The following is a 23768-nucleotide window of genomic DNA, read 5'->3' as shown; positions in this document are numbered from 1 at the left end:
GGTCACATGCCATGTATTTTGACTTTACATAATGCATGTTGCTCTCCCAAAGAGACAACAGGACAAAGAAGGGAAAAATAAACAGCAGCATTGCTTTTCACTTTAGCTAAGACAAAATCCTTTATGGGGCACATGGGTGGCTCAGTCAGTTAAGTGTCTGACTTTGGCTCAGGTCATGATCTCAAGGTTCGTGGGTTCAAACCCCCTGCATCGGTCTCTGTGCTGATAGCTCAGAGCCTGGAGACTGTTTTGGATTCTGTGTCTCCCTGTCTCTGCCCCTCCCCTGCTCATGCTCTGTCTCTATCTCAAAAATAAATAAACATTAAAAAAATGTTTTTTAAAAAGACAAAAATCCTTTGTCATTTTGAATCCAATTGTTTATGAAACAATGGAGTCACAGCAGTTGTATATATGATATCCTACCATTTGTTTAGCATGGGTCATAAACTGCTTTCGGTTTCTTATATATTACATATTATTATTATATATTAGTGCTCAACATTTCTGTTTAACATTAAATGGAAATTAACTACTTGTGGATTTTTTTTCCCATTTCTCTCATATTTTGAGGAAAAGACATATTTACATTACCCAGCTCCTAGCAGAGGGCTTAGGCAGATATTTGTATTAAATAAACCCATAGTTTATCAATACATATTTATTGAGCACTCGGTATTTGCTTCAACATTGTTCTGGTTACTGTGGGATTTACAGAAGAAAACTTTATGGTACCCTCTCTTCCCTGGAGATTATGGAGTTTATGGGTGGGGGGCAGGGCAGAGTAAGATTAATGAGCATGAAACAAATAGAGACAAATGCAAAACATTTTATGGTCAAGTAGTGTATCATGAGCAATGGGCTCTGTTTGCTATAGGGTTTTAAAAAACAAACCAAAGTTCCTGAGAAAGTAAACTTTTTATAATCATGAGCTGAAAGGGAAGAACAACAAACAGGCCTATCCTTCAGTCCATGCCAAACTGCTCCCTACAGTTTATCTCCTCAGAGTTGTTTCAAGCAGTCTTGAATGCTGCTCAGCATCCAGTTTCCATCAAAGTCACTGGGAAATACCAGAAACTGAAGTGTTCTCCATCCCAGAGAGTTTTTTCCAGCACCCAAACACTTATCACCCCATCTCTTACTGCCTTTCACAATTCCTTGTCATCGTTTCTTAAGTCACTAAAGGTCTCCTGGTACCTTTGTCTTCCATCTCCTTGATGTGGTTGGCCCAGTGTTCCACACATCTCATCTCCCTTGTCCCTCACTTTTGGTTTCTTTCCTTTATATTTCCCCTCACAATGATGATCATATTCCTCCCCAGGAATGTCCTCCATATTAAATAAACTGTTAGGGTGTGACTCACAGGATTCAGAGTACTTTGTTTATTTTCACTTATGTTTTAAATGTTTATTTACAAATATTTTTTTTCAACATTTATTTTTGAGAGACAGAGTGCAAGTGGGGGAGGGGCGAGAGAGATGGAGACACAGAATCTGAGGCACGCTCCAGGGTCTGAGCTGTCAGCAGCAGAGCCCGATGTGGGGCTCAAACCCACGAACTGTGAGATCATGACCTGAGTCGAAGTCGGACACTTGACTGACTGAGCTGCCCAGGCGCCCCAGGAGTACTTTAGGGGCAACAGCTTTGCTGTTCTTTAACATCAAAACACTCCTAGTTCATGGTTGTATCTCAGTGTTTAGTAGTGTCATGGTGGGTGCTGGGTGCATGGATTAGCTCACCCTCCTAAAAGTACTTAGTTCTCCCAAGAATGGCTACCATGGGCCTAAAAGGGATGATAGCACAGTGGAATGGCACGTGACATCTTCATGCTTTTGAAGCCAGGAAGAATACAGTGAGGATAACAAGAGAAGGGTGGTAGTTCACACAATGTTGTATAGTTATCAAATTACATAGTAAAGTATGGAGCCTGAGAGGTCAGAATAAACAGTCAGGTTCTCAGCTCTGTCTATTGCTAGCTAGACGAGGAGGATTGAGTGTCAGTAGACATCTTATAACATACCCACCTATCTCAGGTTTGACAAAGTGACCCAATGGGGCAAGCCTGTGTCTGTACATATTGCAAGGATTTTTAAGACAGGATTGAGTAGTTGGAATTGTTGGCAGAGCACTAAATACTAACACTTTCTATACAAGTTGTCAATGAGGGCAAGAAAATCACCAGTACAATTGGAGGATCTCCAGTACCCATAAAGACACTCATATAAATATACACACTTGTTTGCCTGGTTACCCTTCAAATCCATGTCATGTTTAAAGAGATTTTGTCACTGTCCAGACTCCGCTCTCACTAACTCACAAGGCAGTATTCTCACATGTTACAGAAAATACAGGATGTTTGTCTGATATTTGTTTGATCACATGCCACATTCCTTACCCTGACCTGTAGCAAGAATTACTCAAGTCCCTCAGCTTAGCATCCAGTCTGACAGCCACAGCTATAAAATTATAGATCTTTGGTTCCAACAAAATTAGTGTACACATAGCTTGTATGTGTAATTTGGCAATGTGTCTGTGAAGGGTGTTTGGTACCCAGGGAATAACCACACACCAACTGAAAACCTCTACTTACAGTGAGCTTTTCATAACATTATGGCCATAAGAGGATGTGAGAAATGTATGAAAAACTTGATCTTAAAACTATTCCTTTGCTTAAGTATGTTTGATATAATATATATATATATATATATATATATATGAACATACATGCATATAAGTTATATATTATATATAATATGTAAATAAGGAGTTTTGGTTGTTGAACTCTCCATGAAAATAAAGCCTTGATTAATAGCTATGAAGAGGCCCCACACTCAGTGAATTTTAGATAACTCAGTCCGAACAGAAGTTTAAATAATGTAAATGAAAGGATTAAGGATATGTAAATAAAGCCAATGACTAAAAGGAGCCACTTATCATGGCACAGGGAAGTGACCTCAACAAGTGACCTCAGTCCCTTCTCAGCCTCTAGTGTGGTATTCTTGGGAAATGAACCTGTCAAAATTTATATTCAAATTCCTCAAATTCAATGCCATTACATCCTCCATCCTCTCTTAGCTTATTGGCCAGGACTAGTCACATGGCCTCATGAAAGCAGAAGGTGGTTAGGAGCCTAGCAGTGATGACTTCTACTCCTCCTGTAAGTTTGTGGTCAAAGTCACCTCAAGGAGACCCACACTTTATATAACAATCTCCTACCCTGGTCCCTGGTGTACCTGATTTTCCCCTCTCCCTCTTTTTTTTTTTTTTTAAGTGATTTTATATATCTCCTTTTTACCTATTATATACCTTAACCACTGTACTTGATGTCTGTCTCTGGTAGAATGTACACTTCACAACAGTGAGAACTTTTTGTCTCTTTTGATAAGTGTTGTATCCCTAGTGCCTAAAACCATGGGCAGCATGAATTAGGTATTCAATAATATTAGTTGACCTGACATGAATTTTAAGAACATTGAAAAACATGCAACTCACTGATATATGCTTATGAATTGCCCTTATCTATACTACTTCCCCAAATAATGGGGTTACCCTCTCAGACCAATCCCCGAAGTACTTTTTACTAAATTATTTATTTAAAAATGTTGAAGTTACAATTGTGTCTCTCTTAATGTGACAGGATTTCTCTCATTCATAGGTAGGTTTTCTATCTCTGACAGTATTCTGTCAAGCCAAGTGCTTTTGACAAGGGTCCAGATGAAATGAAAGAGGAGTTAGACACAGAGCAAATGGATATCTGGGTGCTAAAGGGTGTGTTTTAGAACCACACAGATTCAGCTTTCAAAAGGATCTTAGAGGACTTCCTGTCCAACTTTCTAGCCTCTTGGAGAAGTTCTCAGCAATGAAGATTCATAACTGTGTAAGATGGCCTATTCAATTGTCGGGCCATTCTAAGAATTAAAAAATTCTTTCTTACATTTAATGAAAATTTGCATCACCATATATTCGACTAATTTGTCTTGGTTTGGCTTAATGGAGCTAGTCAGGAAAGGTCTAATTCTTATTCCACATGAAATGCTTTCACAAACTTGAAGAGAATCATCCTGGTCTCACTCCAACTTCCAATATAGTCACGATAATTCCAGCATTTAGTTGCTCATAGCCCATGTGTTATATGCCCCCCAATAAATCTTTTTCAATGGCTAGATAAACCACTGCTGGATGAATGAATATACGGATGCATATAAGAAGAGGGTTCACTCACTGATTAATGAATGCCTTGACTTTAGACCCCTCACCACCTCTGGCATCATTTTCTACATGCTCTCGTCTTCACTGGTGTAGTCTTAAAGTAAATTTTCTACAACATAACCATCCAGGAGACATATGAACTATACAGAAAACAAAACAACTAAGAGTTAAATGTGACTTTCTGTTTTTCAAAACCCAAAAACCATACTGTAAGGCAAAAGACAAAAAGAACTACACACAAATACTGTGTTATAGTTAGTAAATTTGCTTCTCATAAGGGGATGGGTTCATAATTCTGAAACTATTTCATGTGTATTCTAGTTTAGAACAAATAAGTAAATATATTGTAGATAATGAGAGTCAGGTTAGAAAAATCTAAAAATCTGTTAGAAAATCTGTTCTTTTTCACTACTGGAAAATAAAATTACACATAAGAAAAGAGAAAAGGGTATAATAAACCTTGTGGTGTTGAATTAAAATGAAAAATATGAGTATGAACTCAAGGCTTTTTAATATATGTACATAAGTACCTAAATAAATATAGATGCATGTGAGTGCATAAGTTAATATTCATTCACTTATTTGTAAGCTCCGTCTGCTATGAGGAATTAGGAGCAATGACACTACAATAGCAATGAGCATACCTGGTGCTCAGATCATGATTTCTAACTGCCATCCTCCAACAGATAGAGCCAGGGCTCCTTGAAGATACCTTTTTGATTCCAAAGCTACTCAGAGAAAACACAAGATGATCCTGGGGCATATTGTGGTGCCAAAAAGTTATGAAGTGCTTTAAAAAGAATGCAGATATGTCAAAATGGCATAGGGACCAACATAAAAGAGCTCTTAATGACCAAATCTAGAACAATAGGATAAAACAAATATGTATAAGTCCATACTTATATACATCAACATCTGAATAAATAAATGTGGGAAAAGTAATAGCTTTTCCTTCTAGAATAATTTTATTTAAAAATGTAGAAAAAATAGGGAAATGGAAAATCATCATTAAGACACTACATTAGAATTGTTACTGGCAAGATCCCCAACATAAAATTAGTGGGGGAAAGTTTGAAGAGAGACAGCATATTTATATAACCTCATCTCCCTAAGATATATTAATTTCAGAGGGAAAAATAGAACTTCACACAGTTGAACAACTTATCAAACACTAACTTAACTAAGTGATAAAGGTTAATATCACCAGCAAATAGATGTCATCATTTGACACCTGACTGATACACTGAGTACACATCACTTCCTAGGTAGACTTCTTACCAAAATACATAACCACAATCTAGTAATGAGAAAACATAAGACAACCCCAGATAGAAGGATGGTCTACAAAATTAATGACAGCTACTCTTCAAAAGTTTGAAGGCCATGAAAGATAAAGAAAGACTGAGGAACTGTCACGATTAGAGGAGACTCAGGAGGGATGAGGGCTAAAGGTATGACATGATACTGGATCATCATGTATGATACTGGATCAGATCCTGGAACAAAAAAAGCACAGTAGTGGAAAAACGAGTGAAATCCAAATATAGTCTACAGTTAGTTAATAGTACTATAGTAACTTAGTTTTTATATTTGTGCTATGGTTATGCAAGATATTAATATTTGGGGAAGTTGGATTGGGCGCCTGGGTAGCTCAGTTAGTTGAGTGACCCTTGGTTTGGGCTCAGATCATGATCCCAGGGTCATGGGATTGAGCCCCATATTGGGCCCTGTGCTGGGTGTGGAGCTTACTTGAGATTCTGTCTCTCTCCCTCTGCCCCTCTTCCCCGCTCATGCATGCTCTCTCTCTCTTTCAAATTATATATATATATGCACACACACAAATACATACGTATATATTTAGGGAAACTGGTAAAGCATTTATAGGCATTCTTTGTACTAGTTTTGCAACTTTTCTGTTAAGTCTAAAATTATTTCAAAATAGAAATTTTAAAATAAACATACATGTTTTAAGGGTTGATCACTCATTCTGGCTCATGCTGACACTGCCTTTGTTCCATCCTCTCCTTGATGTTCATCACATAGCAATGTGCTCAATTAATGTTGTGAAAGGAAAAAAAATGTCAGCAAGGTGGTACATACTCAGGACTGGGTAGGGTGTGGAGATGGAAAAGTGGGACGGCTCCCCCCAGAGTCAGAAGCTCTGACTTGCAGCAAGGACCTTAATTCTAGTTCTGGCTCATCAGATTGTTGTTTTTGATGATGTGACCTTGAGAAAGTTATTCAATCATTTCTGTCCAGAAATGATTAACAGTGACCTTGCCTCCCTCACTCTCAGCGTCACTGTTGGGCTCAAAGGCCACAGTGAGAGTCTGGACCAATGCAATGACAGAGGCATGACCTCACTTAGAGTTCCCCTGCATTTATCGCATGTCTAACTCATTTACTTTTCATGGTACATAGTGGTATTTTACAAGGGGTGGCATGTGTAGTGGTTAAGTCTCCAGGCTCTGGGTTTATACTGCCTGGTTCCCATTCTAATGTCACTGCATACTCCTGTGTTGTAATTTCCTTGGCTGTAACATAAGGGTAGTGACAAAACCTACCTCGTAGGGTTGTTGTAAGGATTAAAGGACATAATATTTGTAAATCTTTTAATCTTGCAACATGGTAAACAGTATAGTGTTTGTTTTTAACATTACATTAATATTGTTTTCCCCAGTACTTCATGACACTATTCAGAATATTATTTACCTCCTCTGGGTATAGCAACTTGTGCCCTCCTAACTAAACAGTAGGTTTTTTGAGGGCAGGGATTCATGTGGCATGTGCTCAGACTTCCCCAGCATGATGCCTTGTGCACAGGAGTTGCTCAATAAATATCCAATGATTGATTGATTCATAAAGCCCTAAAGCCAATGTTCTCTTACTTCACAATTTTGCTTCGGGCCAACTTGTCATCTGTGTATATTTAAACAAACTTAGAAAATAGAAAATTCTCTAGTGCTAGAACTGGTCTTTCCTGAACTCTGTCAGAGTTTGCTGTGGGAGTCGTTAGCTTTTTGACATCTCTTCCTCCCATCCCTCTCCACCAAAAATCGCCTGTCAGCACCATGTCTGAGAAGACAAACTTAGAAATAGCACGCCCGACACTCAATCTTTGACTGTACTCTGCCCTTCTCTTTCCTCTTGTTTGGAAGAAAAAAAAAAACCCTGCCATCCACTTTCCCAGATTATCTCTTTATGTTCTTTTGTCCCTGTTTCCAAGAATACATATTCAGAATCAACTTGAGCTTCAATGGTTGGCAATTACTAAAGAAATAAAATATCACCCTCCTTGTTACGCATTTTGGCCACATTCTTTTTGGTGCTTCCATTTTCAATATCTAAAGTGCAGTGCTCCTTCGGTGCCCTTGAAGATGTACTTGTTTCCTTACTGAATGCATTATTCCATAGAAGAAAAAAATATCATCTTTCAATTTATGAATCCCTCTTATCTTTACTCTTCACCTTTCCTTCTCTTTGTGTTTCTTCCACTTACATACTTCTAAATTATTTCTGGCCAAACATGAGGCAGCCAAGTTGGGATCCTGGGTCTGTTGCTATCATTATGATCATTCCTATGGTGCCATTTGTATGAAATAAAGTCCCATAGATTTGGGCGTACTGCAGACTCCTTTTATTTTTGCAAACAGCAATGATTTTGCTCAAGAATTATCCAGGGGCGCCTGGGTGGCGCAGTTGGTTAAGCGTCCGACTTCAGCCAGGTCACGATCTCGCGGTCCGTGAGTTCGAGCCCCGCGTCGGGCTCTGGGCTGATGGCTCGGAGCCTGAAGCCTGTTTCCGATTCTGGGTCCCCCTCTCTCTCTGCCCCTCCCCCATTCATGCTCTGTCTCTCTCTCTGTCCCAAAAATAAAATAAAATAAAAAAACGTTGAAAAAAAAAATTAAAAAAAAAAAATTAAAAAAAAAAAAAGAATGTTAAAAAAAAAGAATTATCCAAATGCTGCCCCCCCACCCTGGCTGCCGTCTCTCTCCAATATATTATTTCCTCCCATTTTGCCTCTATGGCTCAGTAGTGGAAATGTTTCATGAGTCCCAGAAGTTTTATTATTCTCCTGACCCTAAATAAGTGTCCCAGAATGAAAGGGGTACTTCCCCACCCTGTGGGAAAGGGAGAGGAGATGATAAAACATTAGCACTGAAGTCCTCTAAATCTCTTCTCCTTTCTTTCCTTGCCTAACTCTGGTGGGCCAAAACCACAGGCTTCTATTCTAAGAAGAGAAAGTGTGGGAGATAGAAAGCAATGTAGCCTGAGATGAACTGACCTGTGAGTGTGCTAGTGTGCACATGCTTGGGCATACTCCAAAGAGAATGGCTACTCCAAATAAGACACTCCACTTATTTGTGGTGATATGGCAGCTGAGAGAGGCACAAGGTCTGGGTTTGAACAACCTGTACTGTGTCTCAGTTCTGCCACCTTCAAACTTTCCTCCATGACCTTGGTCAAATTACATATGTGATCATCTTTGGGAAGGGGAGAGACAATTCAAATCTTTCTCACTGGGCTGTCATGGGAATCAAGGCATTCTGCACTTGTTGAAGTATTCACAAATAGCAAAATACCATGTGGATGCTTTTATTCAAAAATAGATTTTGCAGCAATGAATAAGAGTATGGTTATTAATATGGCCATTCAAATCAACTCATCAGTATGATCTGCACTTACCATGTGGGAAAAAAGCATTAGACAAGGTTCTTGGCCATAGAAGCTTAAAGTCCAGTTGAGAAGACAAAACTTACACAGCTTGTCAAGAGTTACACAGCTGAATCCATGAGAAAGCAGAGAAAATCTGGAGTTAAATTCTGTGCTGTGGAATACTCTGCAATGGTGTTAGGATTTTGGAGGTTTAAATACCTCGTTAGGAAATAACATTGAACATACACTCCTCCTTCTAAGTCCGGGTAATTCTTTAACTAGAAAGCAACAAGGAGTGATATGTGAGATGCAGGAACCTCCTAGGCATCCAAGTTCCTACCTTGGAGGGTCTCATACTCTAGGCCACTGTGTTCTACCATTGTCAACCTCTTGTCACAGAAAAGAGTAGTGGGAGCATAATGTAAGAAGAAGAGGGGCACCTGGGTGGCTCAGTCGGTTAAACTTCTGACTTTGGCTCAGGTCATGATCTCACGGTTCATAGTTTCGAGCCCCACATCAGTCTCTGTGCTGACAGCTCAGAGCCTGGAGCCTGCTTTGAATTCTGTGTCTCCCTCTCTCTCTGCCCCTCTCCCCTCCCCCACTCCTGCGCACGCGTGTGCTCTCTCTCTCTCTCTCTCTCTCTCAAAAATAAAGAAACCTAAAAAAAATTCTTTTAAAAAAGAATGAAGAGTGCAAGTAGGGTTAATCAGCCTTGTTCAAATCATACCTCCCAAATGTAATGGCTGGGAACCTTAGATAAGTTACTTACGCTCTTCAGGTCTTGGGTACCATAACTGTACCTGTCATAGAATGATGGGGATGATGGGTGAATACATGTTAATACTAAGAACAGTGCTTGGCACATAGTATGTGCTCAGTAAAAGCTAGTTGTAGTTGTAGCAACTGTCACTGCTATTATTACTATTATTGTTAACAGTAGTATTTCCCAAAGTGTGTTCAGAAGACACTAGTACTGCAAGTATTTCCTCATACAGGGGAGGGGGTTCTGTGGCTGAAATATATGGTAATTTCTGAATTTTACATATAAAAATGTGCATGAGCATTGCAACATATGAGAAACCCTTAAAAATAAAGATATTTGGGGCGCCTGGGTGGTGCAGTCAGTTAAGCGTCCGACTTCAGCCAGGTCACGATCTCGTGGTCCGTGAGTTCGAGCCCCACGTCGGGCTCTGGGCTGATGGCTCAGAGCCTGGAGCCTGTTTCCGATTCTGTGTCTCCCTCTCTCTCTGCCCCTCGCCCGTTCATGCTCTGTCTCTCTCTGTCCCCAAAATAAATAAAAGTTTAAAAAAAATTTTTTAAAAATAAAGATATTTAACACAGACCAACTAGATTGTTAATCATACCCATGTGGCCCTTGGTTCCTATATAAGACAGTGACTTTAGACTTCCTCTATAAAGCACACATCAAAAAAAAAAAAAAAATAAATAAATAAATAAATAAAAGCACACATCAAGGAACTTACTCTAAGAGAGTAAAAAGAGGTGAGATATCTCCAATTTATAAGTACTCTGAATTTAATCAAGGACTATACAGCGACAATAAAATCAATTGGAAATATTGACTGTATTGTGAGTGCTTTGTTAAAAAATTTCAAATGATTTGCATATTTTAATGTAATTATTATTTCTTTATTGATTGATTAAAAACAAGTAAAATACTGACTTTTCTCTCTGGCCATCAGCTCACCTGCAATTTTAGAGAGTTTAAAATTGTGTCGTTCTCCATCTCACTAATGAAAAAAGGGCCACAAAGGAATGTGATGAGGAATACATGTATCTCATCCACCGGCAAACACAAAAGTTAGGGAGCTTAACTCAACCTGCAACATAGGAGAAACCGTTAAAGGAAGACATTTAAAAAGATTTTATCTGATTTATCTAAAACTCTTCAGCTTCCATTTTCCCTGGAACAATTAACTTCCTAAGTTGAAATGCAATTTTATGAGACAATTTTAGGGTCAATGTGTCTGTATGCAGTGATCACCTTATTGTCTACCTTCTACCTCTTTGAAAATGTGCTATCACTGCCAGTCTTTGCAGAGACCCACCTTGACCACATGCCTACTTTTCAGAAGACGTGCCTTTGGGAAAACATTGGGGGAAGTGTGAGGAAAGAAGGCAAGAGTAACAGGATCTAATAAAATTTAATTTCTTAAAAAAAATTTTTAATGTTTATTTTCTTTTTGAGAGAGAGACAGAGACAGAGACAGAGAGAGACAATGCAAGCAAGGGAGGGGCAGAGAGAGAGGAGACATAGAATCTGAAGTAGGCTCCAGGCTCTGAGCTGTCAGCACAGAGCCCAATGCGGGGCTCGAACCCACAAACCGCAAGATCATGACCTGAGCCAAAATCGGATGCTTAACTGACTGAGCCACCTAGGCACCCTTAAAATTTAATTTCTGATATTTTCTCTAGGTGTGTATACATGATATTTGGGAGGCCTTCCATTCAGGGCCTTTCCAGTGCCGACATTCCAAATCCCTATTTCATGCTAAACCTGTGTTTTAACTCTTTCCTCTTACTTTACTTAGATAGTCAAGAAAAGTAACTTTGAAAAATAAAGGCTACTAACCGTTAGGTTCTTATTTTAGTCATCAGCTGGTGATGGAAAGCTTCCTGCTGAATTTGAACTTTCCGATATATGTTTTAATGATAGTTCCACAATTGGTAAATTGGCCTTTCTTAAAATAAAATTATTGTACCAGAAGAGCAATAAGAAGCACAATCAGTTAAGATGCCTTCACTCAATGGAGTTCATCAGTTTCTTGCAGGACAGGCTAAGAGGAAGTGAGAAAATGAACTTGTAAGATAAACAGAAAAGGAGAGGCAGGAGGCTGAAAGCCATTTTTGACCCTAGCAGGATATACCTCTGGGAGCTCTCTAGGCAGTTGGAAGATCATGAAGAGATGCCAAGTTCAAATGGAACTCAAAGAGTTCAAAGGGTGGTTGAAATGAAAGTGATGTATTCTGGTTTTCTTTTGCATGTGGCTTTGGGCTGGCCTTATCTCTGAAACCTCATTCCTATTCAGCAGCCATTGCTTCTCCAACTATTCCTGTTGCTTGACGTTAACTCCCAGTGAATGATCAACAATCCAAATACTTTGATAAGAGCTTGTTCCTCTTGTCCTCCACTATCTGAAATTTAGGGAATTTTAGATAGATGGTACCACCAGTCTCTTCACCAGGGAAAATCAAGGGTCCTGGGGGACGGTGGTGGGCACATGTTCAGGCTCCTCCAGCAGTGACTGCAACTCAGGATACAACCATCTCCCAGCTCCTCGATGCATAAGGCCAAACCAGGTGTCAGGAGTCAAAAATAGAACGAACACTCAAGTCTAAGGCTGGAGTCAATTCAAAGGGCTTAGTCTTGTAAGATCTATCAAAGGCAGGTATCTGGGCCTTCCTACTCTCCCTGTGTCTGCAGGCATCTGAGATGTGAAGGGCAGAGGAGCTGCCCATGAGACTGTGCCAGGGACACCACTGACTGGGGTTTGGGGCTGGTGGCATATGGGTTTTCTTTTTAAATATATACATTTTTTCATCTTGGTTAAAACCACAAGTATTTGAAATACTCCCAAAGGAATGAAATCTCAGACCTGCGGAATGTCAGTCGTGGAAATTAAATGGCCACCACGTGACCTAGCAAATGCCACTGTGGAAAATAAACATATGATGCTGAGCAGACCCGCTGTTTACTCTAACATTTTGAGATGACAGGCAATCACTTTCCAAAACCACGGCCAGAGGTAGAGCTCTCAGAAGGCTTAAATCAAGAGTCTTTTAAAGCAAATTGACTATTCGGCTGTGATTCTTCAGCAAATTAAGGATCTGCTCTTGAATGCTGGACAATGAAAGCCTGGACAAAGCTACTAAACACGCACAAGCACACTCTTCCTTTTTGGCCACAAAAAAACCATGCTGTTAAGTACAGTCTTGCTCAATCCTGCTTGCAGCTGTGCAAAACCAAGATCTCTTTATTTTAAAGGAGCAAGGCCTGTAGCTTAACTCCGTTGTGATGCTAGAGGGAATGTGAGGCAGGGCTGGGAAGAGGAAACATCAGGGTGATTGAGGGTGCCAGAGGAGAGGGGGAAAGGATTGGGTAACGGAAAGGGAGAGCCATAAAGGATGCAGAGGGAAAGAAAAAGGTGGCACAGTGTGAGGCACGCAATAAAGATGGAAAGAGGAGAGAGGGAATGGGAAAAAGAGATGAGGAAAAGAAGTGAAAAATGGGAGTATGGGGAGAGAACCAGCAAAATGGCTAAAAGAGGGCAATGGAGGGAAGCAGGGTGTCCCTTTTTCAGGCACTTGCACGGAAGCCCCCTTGTCCCTTCAGATAGCATTACTAATGCGGCGGACTTGGCCAGCATGGCACCACACAGCTGGAATCAATCGGAGTGAATGTGGGCGGCTGCCCAGGCCGGCTCTGGGGAGGCAGTGGGAAGCCCTGCCCTCTGGTTTGGCAAGGTCTGGCTCAAGCCTGCCAGAATCATCAGCCTCTTTGGGACAGCAAGAACTTGGCCTACCCCAGCCTTCAGCAGCCCTGAAATCCAGGCCCATGTGGACCGCTCAGGCTCCGCCCACATTTTCACCTGAATTGCTGGAATGTTCAAATGGAATAATTTCTCTCCTCAAAGGCAGAGATAAAGCAGTATAGATTCTTCCCAGAGAAAAAGCAAAATCCAGTCAACTGCCTTTAGGCCTTCAAAGCATTGGAATTGAGGTCCAGTGTTTCCTAGTATATGGAAACAAAATCTTGGCCAAATCGCACAGTTGGATGGTGAGTATTTATACCTCTCTCTCTCCTCCTCCCTTCAAGGCCCCTTTCCAAATTTTAAGCATCTCAGCTCATTTGATTCAAGTCTGTGTGTGGTCTACAATGTGCTTGGTCACTGTCCTGTGCAGGAAATGCTGAGTGACTGACATTCCCAGGGTTTGTCTTCAGGTTGCTTGCAAGCTCTTCCACATTCCTGTGTCTCTCCAAGCCAAAGTCTTAGGATGTTGACAAAAGCAAGGACATGACAATGTTCCCAGCTAACAGCACCAGGGTTCTAAATGAGACAACCTGGGTTAAAGTGTCAGCAAACACACTGCCTGGCTGTGTGACCTTGGGCCAAGGACTCCCCACCTGTGACATGAAGCTATGGGACTGGGTGACCTGTAGGGTTCCTTCTTGTGTTTCATATCTGTGATTCTCCTAGAAAACTTCCTCACTTCCCCCTATTGCCGATTTCCACCAATTTCCAACACAGAATCAAATAGGATGTGAACTGCTCATATTTCTTTTTAGGCATGGAATAGAATTTCCTCACCCATTCAGGCACATGAGAACTTTAATAAACAACAACAACAACAACAACAACAAAACTATTCACTATGAAAATTTAATTTGGGAAATAGAAATTAAACCAAATATTTCTTAAATCACTTTAATGAGTTTACAAAATTGAAGTAAATCTATTTATTCTCTAAAGATAAGCTCTGGAGCTAGAGGTTCAGTTGCATCTTTCAAATGGCTTGGGGTGGGGGTGAGGGAGAGGGAAAGTATATTCATATCTGAAAATGATTAAATGAAAATTTAATTCTTAATTATCCTCCTAACAGCTGCTGATGGAAAATGATGTGTGCACACCAAATTTTAAAGTGCCTGGGTTCTGTGCTTTCAAATTAAGATTTTTTTTTATGCAGTCATTTGACTTTTAAAGTTATAATGAATGTCTGTGTTCAAAGCATCCAACATATTTCAAAGAGCAAATACTTTAAGTATTGTATAAAAGTACAGTGCTCGTTTTCCCAAATCTATGGATTTCTTTGAACTTGCTTTGATATGTTTCTTGGTCTGTTTTCTGTCTTCTCTCCATTGTGTTTCTTATCATTATACTTGCTCTTTCCTACCTCTCAATACTGGGCCATTGGGATGCTCGCTTATCAGACTGTGTTAGAACAAAGGTTCTCACAGTGTGGCCTTCCAGCCATCAGCAGGAGCATCAACTGGGAACTCATTATCATCACAAATTATTGGGCCCCACTCTGACCTGTGGAGTCAGAAATTGGGTAGGTTCCCCCAAGTTCCACAGGAGATTCTGATGTTCAATATGAGAATTTGGGTTAAAGGAAGGAATTAGAAACTGAAGCAGAAGGTTATAGGGTGGCAGAACTGAACCTTTTTAATTCCGTCAGTCACGGATTTGCTCCTTGACCACCCCAACTCTCATCTTTTTTGAATGCCTCTCCTTATTTTAGCCTATCGGTAGAAATGGAGGAAACATGTAGCCAATAATACTTCCTAATTCCTTTTGATCTCTTTCCATTGAGTTCTCTTGTCTGTAAAAAGAATTCAGTGTCAAATTGCTTTGAGTATGTTGGCACCTAGGTAAAACATAAAGTGACAATAACTAGCTTTGATTTTAATGTTTCTCAAATTGGGTTTATAGAAAGCCTGAACATTGTCAAGTTTGAACAACACTGATGTAGAACATCAGGAGTCACAAATACCACTCTATAGACTGTTCCTGATCTGTGATTGAGTTCTTGTCAGAATGAAGCAAGGTGTTCAGGTGAAGATGTTCAAGTTATTTTGCATTTGTTTGCTTGTTTTTTTAATAAGGCCAGATATTCAATTTAAATGAATATGACTTTTTTGGGTGTAAGATTTTGTCCTTCAATTTTTTTTTGCTGTTAATACGTTCTTTATTTTTTTTAAACCTCTATATTTGGCAAAGCAAAATCAGAAACCCTAAAAGACACCCCTGTTAAAAAATTATTGGTAGTAAGATGCAAAAAGTCTAGGAAACAAAGCCATAAGTCATTTCTAAGGTCCCTGTATGCTTTCAAATTTCTGTGGTCCCAAATTTCTCCTCATCTCTCTACTATCCCAATCTTAGGTGATTTCAAATCTTCAGGTTTCTCTTATAACACAATCAATTCTCATTTTTTTTTTCACGAATAAAATAAAAATCTATGATTCTGATATAGAGTTAAAAAGATAGAATATGTCCATGGCTAAAATTAGCAACTCAGGCAACAACAGATGTTGGCAAGGATGGGGAGAAAGAGGATATCTTCTGCACTGCTGTTGGGAATGCAAACTGGTACAGTCACTCTGGAAAACAGTATGGAGGTTCCTCAAAAAATTACAGGTAGAACTACCCTACAACCCAGCAACTGCACTATTAGGTATTTATCCAAAGGATACAGGTGTGCTGTTTCAAAGGGGCACATGCACCCCAGTGTTTATAGCAGCACTATCAACAATAGCCAAGTATGGAAAGAGCTCAAAAGTCCATCAAGAGGTAAATGGATAAAGAAGATGTTGTGTACACATACAATACGGTATTAATGAAAAAGAATGAAACCTTGCCATTTGCAACAATGTGGATGGGAATAGAGTATATTATGCTAAGCAAAATTAGAGAAAGACAAATATCATAGGACTTCACTCATATGTGGAATTTAAGATACAAAACAGATGAACATAATGGAAGGGAAGCTAAAAAGATGGAGGGGGACAAAACATAAGAGACTCTTAAATATAGAGAACAAACTGAGGGTTGCTGGAGGGCTTGTGGGTGGGGGGATGGGCTAAATGGGCAAGGAGAATTAAGGAAGACACTTGCTGGGATAAGCTCTGGGTGTTATATGTAGGGGATGAATCACTGGATTCTACTCCTGAAATCATTATTGCACTATATGCTAAATAACTTAGATGTAAGTTAAAAAAAAGAAAAAAGAAAAAAAGAAAGATAGAGTCTGTTCAATCCAGAGTTTGGTGTGAGGCTCAAGGCACCCCTGGTATAATTCCCATTACTGATAGCAATGGGGACCAAGGTCTTTCTATTGTGGAAATAGCTTTTATCAATAACAGGGCCTTCTGAAGAAGGCTGATGCATCAAACAAAGCAAAGAACTCAAGAGATACATGTTTCCTCCATCAAATTTTTAATGTTTTATTCTGTTAATAATGCTGCTCTGTTTCTTTAAGCTCCAGACCAGGAGAGATGCTGCCATTACAGGTAGGAAGGGGTTGCATTTGCACAGATCCTCTATTACCTACCTATTAGAGGTTGTGTTTTCCCAAATTCATATTTTAAAACCCTAATCCCCCAGTATCTAGAATGTGACTGTATTTGGAGAAAATTTTGTTGTGGTAGGCTTTGTTGTGGTAGCCTTAGGAAACTAATATACTACCTATCCTGTGAATCATAATGCATTTTCTTTTTTTTTAAATTTTTTTAATGTTTATTTATTTTTTGAGAGACAGAGACAGAGCATGAGCGGAGGAGGGGACAAAGAGAGAGAGAGAGAGTCACAGATTCCGAAGCAGGCTCCAGCCTCCGAGCTGTCAGCATAGAGCCTGACACAGGCCTCGAACTCATGAACCATGAGATCATGACCTGAGCTGAGGTCGTAAGCTTAACCGACTGAGCCACCCAGGCACCCCCCAGAATGCATTTTCAAGGGAAGAATTTTCTTCTGACAGGGAAGATAGTTTGAGTTCTTTGACTACAGTGCAAAAATCGCGAAGCAAGATTCTTCTTTGTCTATAAATGAATTATGAAGTTTTCTCAGCCTTACTTCACAGTGTATGATCTTATAATCTTTTATATTCTGAATCACAAACACTCTTTCCTAGAATGATGGAGTGAAGAGATTTCAGAGATCATCTGCTCTACCTACCCTTCCCACCCTCTGTTTATAGAAAAAAAAACATGAAGTACTAAAAGGTTAACTAAGCAATTGAGTTGGGTCATTGGCTAGTTATTGGCAGAGACAAACCTTGGTCCAAGGTCTTGATCCCAATCCTAATTACCTTCACCAGATAAGTCTGCTTTTGATTCTTTTTCTGCACACATTTGCTGAATTACTATATGCAAGGTACTGTGATACAGGCTTTAGGTTAAGGACAGTGTCTCTCAACCAGAAGTACACAACAGAAACACATGGTGAGATTTTTCAAAATTTGGATGCCAGGCACCAACTTCAGGCCTACTAAATCCAAATGTGCTGGAGTGTTTAACAAGTGGAGTGTCATAATATGGTACATGTATGGCTGCCTTTTCAAGAAAGTGCAGAACCATGAATATACTATTTGCCACTCCTTCCAAGCAGCATATGAAGGTTCCAGGTCCTCCATATCCTCACCAACATTTGAGATGGTCAGTCTTTGTAATGTCAGCTCTTTGTACTATTATAGCATAATGTTTTTAATGTCTGCATTTTATTTCATAATATAATCAACTCCTTTTCTATTGATGGATATTTATGTGATTCCAATCATTTGTTGTGACAACAATATTGCCCAGTACAGTGCATCCATTTTATATACTGACCCACTACACAGCCAAATCCAGGAACCATCATTCCCAATGTAGTTTATGTAAAAATACCCTAGACCTGTCCATTTTAACTGCCCAAGTTTTTAATAAGTAGGAAAAAGAGTCCTAAAAGGCATAGTCACACTGTGCCAAAGAGCAGGCACATTTAATTGTCTGCACCTGTGTATGAGTTTTTATCAGAAAGATGATAGCAGCAGCCAAGGGAGTGGGTAAGATCAACCAGAGAAAACCTGAAAATTTGAAGGATGAGAAGAGAGGATGTAGAAAGACAGAACATGAAACACCAACATTTAACATACAGAGAGAGAAAAAGGGAAAAGGTGAATGACATTAAAGGCAAGACAAGTATATGTTCAGAGTGATTAAGTGACTTACCCAGTGCTGCCCAGCTGGAGGCCAGCAAAGCACAGACAATACCTGACAAGGTTCTATCAGTGCAATTTACCTTCTGGCCAAGTACATTTTGCAACTTGAATTCCCTCTTTCCACCACTTTGTTCCTCTCTTCCTCCTTTTCCCCTCCCCCCATATTTTTATGCATATTAATTTGTTCACCTTTTCCCATAACTACTCCCTTCCCACCTGATTTATCTTTCTGAAAGAAAACGAAGAAAGCTTAATTTCTCCAGATCCAGCTCTAAGAGGCACAAGCCATGCAACCTTGTGAGTCAGCTGCCTTTCTGGTAGGTTATTGGTGATGAGATGTGTTTTGAGGACCAGGTGGCAATACAGGTGTCTTAGATACAGAAATGCTCATAGCCAGGGTGGGAGAAGATGCAGAGAGGGTGCCTCAACATCACTGAAACCCCAAACAATTGGCTCCACAGTGCCCTGAATTGACCAAACTTGACAATGTTTTGCGGAAGATGGTGAGGAGAGTGACAATGACATCCATTTTGAAAAAGAAGCCTTGTTTTTGCAGGGTCACTCACTCATAATGTTCTCCTATGAATGCCTAGTGCTCTACAAATATTTGTACCTTACAGAACTATTCATATAAATTTTCCATAATGTAAGCAAAGCACCTAAAGAGAGTTTGGCATGGAGCCAGTGATCTCTATAAGGTAGCCAGTATGATCACTGTTTAATACCAGGATATGATCTGATTTTAGTAATGACTGGCTTCAGATTAGCACCCCCGTGGGAGAACAATGCCCACCTGCAATATAAAAGATCACGTATCTCTGGAGGGATATGGAAAGAACAGGAAGTTTTCCTTAATTACTCTGACTTCATTGTATGAAAGCACATACAGCCTCTGTCTGCATGAACATTTGGTTTGACAACATCAGACAAGAAAAGCTTATTCTTTAACACTATCTCATCCATGACCTGACCTGAAGGATCCAGAATTGGAGAGCTCTGTTATGCACCTGTCTGTGTTTCACAGAAGAGAGGTGATTGCGGCACCAAGACTCAGAAGCTAGCTCACAGGTGCATAAATGGGGAGGGTATGTATGTGTGGGAAGAGAGAGCCAGACAGAGGGATAGAGGCACAGGGAAAGAGAACTGTGAGAACATCAGCTACAGGAGAGATGACCATTTGTTTCTCTTAATCTCCTAAGGCTTCCCTCTCTCTGTAGCCTTCCACTAACCCTTTCAGAAGAGCTGTGAATATTATTTCTCATGGGGCCTACACATTTTCCCAGCTAGCTTGCCTAGGCATCTCATCTTCAAAGTTTCCAGTAATGTTCACAACTGGCTTTCAGTTCAGGGAAACAGACCTATAAAGATAACACTTTTTTCTCCCAACGATGTCTCAGACCCAAAAAAGCAACTATCTAGAAGATTCAGTTGTAGGACAAGTTTCTGTGATAAGTTCAGGAGGAGTCAGCCCTTTTGATCTTCTGGACCACTTTGCAATCCCAGACCAGCACTGTGCAGTGGGTCTCCAATGGACAGCCTTGATTTAACCCTATTTACCACTGATTACCTTTGAAGATCAGGGAGATGGAAAGTACATTTAGAAAACAGGGAGAAGGGGCAATGAGTACAGCAAGAGGATGAAGAAGGAAAACTAAAGGTGAGAGATGAAAAGAATAATGGAACAATTGGGGCAAAGGAAGGAAAGAAAAAAGAAAAGGAAGAGTAGAAAATAAAGAAAAAGAATAAAGAGGGGAAATATGTTATATGTGATAATAAAACACTTTAAAGTGGTCATGGAATAAAAGCAAGATTAAAAATCAAATGAGGACTTATTAAAATATACCCTCAAATGTGTGCATGCATGGATGAGTGTCTGTCAATGGAATCCTTGATCTAAAACCCAAAGATCAAACTACAGCTAATGCCCTGAACAGAAAAACATTAATATAGATGCTCATTAGGACCTATTTAAATGCCTCTTGATTTTAGCCTCTTGTTTCTTTAAAATGACCACACCTCAGTTGAGTTATCAAGACATGCTGGTAAATCATATTGTTTGAATTTCCACAGGTGGGTTTATGCTATTTCTTCTATTCCAATTCCAGGATCTGGCCTTAGTGAGGATCCTTCTTATCTTCTGGTGGTTATTAGGCCTGTTTGGATATTTAGCCAATGTCTTTGATTCATGGAATGAATTTGACATTTTCTTTTCTTTTAAAAGATTTTTTAAATGTTTATTTATTTTTCAGAGAGACAGAGACAGAACATGAGCAGGGGAAGGACAGAGAGAGAGAGGGAGACACAGCAGGCTCCTAAGCAGGCTCCAGGCTCCAAGCTATCAGCACAGAGCTCGATGCAGGGTTCAAACTCATGAGCCATGAGATCACAGCCTGAGCCGAAGTCAGACGCTTAACTGACTGAGCCACCCAGATGCCCTGAATTTGACATTTTCTACACTAGAAATGAAAGTCATTTTTGCCAAGTGTTGCAGGTGGAAGGAAGGAGAGAGACCATTCACTGGACCTATAAGGAGACAAAGACCAGAGGGGCAGGTGGTTTTCAGGAGGCCAAACACTATAGTTCTGCCTCTAGTGACACTCAGGCAAGTGACTCAACCTCTTTGAGCTCTTATATCTGTTCTCAAACAAGCATTATAATATTTGCTTCAAGAATTTTTCAGAAGATTAAAAGAAAGAATGCTTGAAACATAAATAACACAAACCAAAGTAAGTGCTCAATAAATGTTAAGCACATGTGCACACACAAAGACCCAGTTAACAACACCTTAGTGTCCTCATCAGGGCGTCACAGGGATGTAGCTAAGTCCAAATATAAGATAATAGAAAAAGAGTAAATGAGTGAGCAAATTAAAGTTACTTCCCCTCCTTAGTTTAAAAAGAAACGTAAAAACATTTTTATAGGGGCACATGGCTGGCTCTGTTGGCAGAACATTTAACTCTTGACCTCAGGGTCGTGAGTCCAAACCCCATGTTGGGCATGGAACCTACTTAAAAAAATTATGAAAGTCCTTTAAGAAGGAAACAATTGTGGGGGCACCTGGGTGGCTCAGCAGATTAAGCTTCCAACTTCAGCTCAGGCCAGGATCTCGAGGCTTGTGAGTTTGAGCCCCACGTCAGGCTCTGATAGCTCGGAGCCTGCTTCACATTCTGTGTCTCCCCCTCTCTCTCTCTGCCCCTCCCCTCTCACTCTCTCTCTCTCTCAAAAATAAAAACATTAATTTTTTTAAAAAAAATAAGGAAACAATTATGTCAAAAATGCGCTTATGTAAAAATCCTTCTCTGTTGATACTGAAGGAAACACACTTATAAACGGCTAACAGTTGCTCCCAAATGAATGTCGCTTATATACATGTATAGACCCATGCATGTATACAGTCTGATGACTATCTGGAGGAAACTCCCCAAAGAAATCTGGATCCCTTCTTCTATTTCCTTGAAAAGACACTAAAGGGAATTTAAAAGAGAAAAATTATGGAAAGTGGACAGCAATGAAAATATCATTTCACTCAGGTTCATAAATCATTTAAAAAATTCTTCTTTCGTTTCCCACCACCCAGCAGATTTATTGAAAATTTATCACCAGTCCTTTCAGGGAAACTTCCCCTTGTTCAGAAGAGAGAGGATTTTGACCTAAATTGCCTAAGAGCTAAGCCAGAATACCATTGTAGTTCTGCGGCTCCATTTCAAAACTAGCCTGTATTTTACAGAATTTCAAACATCCAAGTCACTTCCAGTCACAGGAGCTAAAATTGGGCAGGGTGGAACTGTGGCTGTCAGAACTGATAAACATTTCCTGAATGCCAATTGGTTGGAGAACCATGTCTCTGAATGCCATTAAGAGAGTCTGAAGTCTACCTCAACACGTAACCTGAAGTTGCAATTGCTTGTCAGGAAATTGAGACTTTGTTTGAACAAGCTCAACCAATATTTTATTCCCTCATTCTGTGGTGCAGGGGTCTTGTGAGTGCTGAGATCTCTGGAGGGAACAGGCCAAGTCTTCCTGTTCTGCACTAGGATGAGAATAATAAAGTTCAAATACCTTGATCCCAGGGATCAGGATCTTTCTATATGGACCAGTACCTTCTATGGGCCTCGGAAGAGCTTAAGGAGAAGAAATAAAAATCAAATCAAAGCATCCAATAAGTGCTATGGTAGGACAAAATAGGTTTGACAAAGTCTAAGACCTTTTTCTGGTTGGAAATTTTGTTCTCTAAGGCAAAGTTTTCCTTGGCAAAACTGGAAGAGGGTGTTTCTTTTTTCTTGCCTCCCTCCCTCCTTCCTTTCCTATGCAGTGACCACTGCCAGCTAATTATTTACTGCACAAATTCAGAGCAGGCTGCTACCCTCTTTTCAAGGTAGTATTTAATATACATTTCTTCCCCTCCCCCAAGACTCTTATTGATACAGAAGGAAGTCTTTTGTTCACATGACAAATCCAACCTAAACTTGTTGAAGCACAAAGGAAACTTATGAGATCACCTGGCTGCTGGAAAGGTGTGGGTGTGGTGTCCTGGGCCTCAGCAACACTTGCAGTTAGGGACTATAATTCTACCAACCTTCCTATTTTTCTCCCTCTCATCTATGCTTCTGACTGAGTCACTTCCATTCTCTCCCACCACAGGTTGGCTTCTTTTATAACAGGGCCCATGGTTGCCTACAAGTTTAGTGCTTCATTTCAGATTACCAGAGAGCTTCTCCTCTTTTGGAACCCAAATTTTAAAATGCTAAGAAAGAGCTTTGACTGAGCTAATGTAAATAAGGTGCCCATGACCAGAATAATCAATCAAAGACAGCAGAGTAAGGTTCTATAATTGGCCCCACCTGTTCAGGGGGCAGATCTGTTCGAAAATGGCAGCTCCCATTTGAACTCCTCTGGAAAGAAGGGAGGAGGAGTGTATCTGGAAGAAGGAAGGAGGGTGGGAAGGAGTAGACAAAGTGATGTATGTTTCTCAGACAAATCTACAAATATTCCTATGTAAATCTGTTGCTTATATTTAAGTCTTGATACAGATAAGTAGCTGAGGCCAGGATCTAGGAGTTCAGACCACACATTTCCAGGCCTCCATAATCCATCAAGGAGGCCATATGCTATTACTGTCCTTATCATGATGTCTTCAGTATCGCCCGCTTGGTTTTAGTAGTTATGTAGTTATGTCTTTTTACACAATG

This window comes from Prionailurus viverrinus, chromosome D3 (assembly GCF_022837055.1).
Source record: "Prionailurus viverrinus isolate Anna chromosome D3, UM_Priviv_1.0, whole genome shotgun sequence".
Taxonomy (NCBI): Eukaryota; Metazoa; Chordata; class Mammalia; order Carnivora; family Felidae; genus Prionailurus; species Prionailurus viverrinus.
This window is presented reverse-complemented; position numbering follows the sequence as displayed.